A 2683-nucleotide genomic window follows, 5' to 3' on the forward strand; every position below is an offset into this window, starting at 1 on the left:
GAGGGAGGGTTGATTTTGGGGCTGGATTTGGGATTTTGTGATGTGCCGTGGTGTTGATGAAAAGGTGTTTGGTGCTGGTTTGTTTGGGTTTGGGGGTTTTTTGGGTTTTTTTCATTTTTGCTGGCAGCCTGCACTGTCTGGGCTTCATCTCAACCAAGTCCCAGAGCCGGCAGAGGGCAGCTGGAGCACAAATTTCCTCATCAGGCAGAAAAACTCCAGCTAAACACTCACTTTTCTACATCCGACAGTGCCGGGAATCACAGAATCATTTGGGTTGGAAAAGACCTTTAAAAAATATCGGGGTGTTATTGGGTGTCGGTGTCAGGGTCCCATTTTTGCACATTATCCAAAATAATATCACTCCACCATTGGAAATTTTATCTTCTCACAGTCCAAGCCCCAAACCGGCAGAAATTAGACCGTTCCTCTGCGTGACAACATCTGTGCAACCGATGTCACCGGTGCTTAGCGGTTTTGTTTGTGAGGGTGTTGTAAACCAGCTGGAGAAAGAGGGGGTTTTCTTTTTAAAAAAGCCACAAATTGAGAGCAGAAAATAGCAAGAGCATCTGAGATGACGTTTAATGCTTTCCTGATGAAAAAAAGGGAGCTGCTAAAAAAAAACCCAACCTACAAACCAACAACCCAACCAGCAGCTCTACGCTTCTAGGTCACGTATAATGTCTGTTCATTTATGAATGAAGGGGTTAATGTATAGTTAATGTATGCACTGGCTGGTTGATTAATCACACCAACCCTGGAACTATTTCCTGCCAACTCTCCCCATCTACAAAGCCTATTACTCAACATTCGTTAATGTGCGTCTACAGCCCCATCAATCGGGTCATAACTGGCTATAAAAACTGATTTATAAATAGGATGTTAATGTAAAGTTGTGGTCTGTCCCCAGTCATGTAAGTAGGTGGCTTTGAGTCTGGCTGAGTGGGGACCCAGGATCCCACGTTGGGGAAGTTCCATGCTCAAAGTCAGCTCTCGCTTTTCAAAACTTCTCACCCTGTGGGGAAAACCAGGCATGAAAATAATGCTTAAAAAAAGTAAAAAGACGTGGGCAGACCCAAAGCCTTGCAGAACCCCTCCAAGACCATCTAGGTGTAAAACCCACTCGAGATCTCTCTTGTCTTCTTCCAGCAGCAGTGCAAAAGGGCAAAGAGGATCGTACGGCTCCGAATCGCAGCGGCCGGGCGCTGCCCTTCCCTCGGCTGCTGCAATAAGCTCGTCTTTTCTTGCAATCCCTCTTGGCAAGCCAAGGAGAGCAGGGAGGGACCTGGCTGCCCTCCAAGGAGAAGCAAATGCAAATATTTCTTCACTTCAAGCTGGGTGCGGCCCAGGGATAAAATTTCCCTGGGCTTTCCCAGCGAAGGCATCTAAATACTGTACCCTGCTGCGAGCCCAGTTTGCTCCTAGGAGTACAATGGTGTATCCTATAAAAAAATTCCAAAGGTTATCTTTCTCGCAGCTCCAAGGACTGCTTGATTTGTAAAAAAGAGCTTTTTCTATTAAAGGAGGAGCTGACAGGCACAGCTGCAGTATTTTTAAATCAGTGGTCAGAGTGTTGCTTTGTAACAAATAAGGCCTTTTTGCAGGTTTTGTTGTCAAGCTGAAGATTTTGGTGCAGGGGGAGGAAAATGAGCCTGTAAAGGGAAACGGGCTGGAAAGTGTCTTTCTCCAGCATCCTCTGGTCAGCCGTGAGAAATGTGAAAAGCAGAGAGGGAGAGATGAGCTGGATTCCTGGCGTGCCTTGGCTCTGCCATCATCACCTCCGAGGGGCCGGGAAGGAGCTGGCTGTGCGGAGGGAAACGCTGCAGGAGGGGAAACTGAGGCTGGAGCAGTGACGGGGCTGGAAAAGGTGCTGGAAGGAGGGTTGGGTGCTCAGTGCTGATGCTATATTTGGTTTGGTTTTTGGTTTTTGGGTTTTTTTTTTCAAATGGGATGGAGGAAAACTGGGTTTTTCCTTTCATCGATCCAGTTAATTGCAACCCTATTCCAGCTGCCTTGCTGCAATGTCGTTTATTCCCCCCCCCAGAGTGTTTGGACTCATTTTCTGTACTTTCCCATCTTCCACACAACCTAAAAAACTATCATTTATTAAATGAAAAGTGGTTTGATCCTCCTGGCTAAGGGAGAGGGGGGGAACACAAGCAGGGATTACTCTGGGAGCAGCCCAAGCCCTGAGTTTTTCCAGCTTCATTATGCAGTACAGGTGGGATGTATTTAAAAAAAAACCCAACCAAACAACAAAACCCACATTCTTGTCTTTTTTTTTTTTTTCTCCTTTATTTTCCCTGCAAAACTGAAACACCCAGCAGCACGATTTATTTTTAAAGCATGCCGTGTTTTCAAGAGCGTGAGGCGAAATCAATGCAGCGAGTTACGCAAGCGCGTTACCAGGCTGCAAGTGATACACTGGGTTATTAAAAAAATATATATATATAAAAAAAAAGCCCAACCCATCCTACTTCTGAAAATAGATGAACGACACGCCTGCGAGCAGGGCTTTGACATTTTATATCCCAGCTGTCCTTCATCATATTAGCAACAATTAGAACATCCTGCAGCCTTACTTCTTGAAAATTAACCATGTTCACCCAGCCCTGGCTTCAAGGAGCTTATGTTACATCTTTATTTTGCTGGAGTGTCCATTAGAGCCCATAGATAAAGAGTTTTA

The sequence above is a fragment of the Antrostomus carolinensis genome, unplaced genomic scaffold, assembly GCF_000700745.2.
Source record: "Antrostomus carolinensis isolate BGI_N321 unplaced genomic scaffold, ASM70074v2 scaffold35024, whole genome shotgun sequence".
NCBI lineage: Eukaryota > Metazoa > Chordata > Aves > Caprimulgiformes > Caprimulgidae > Antrostomus > Antrostomus carolinensis.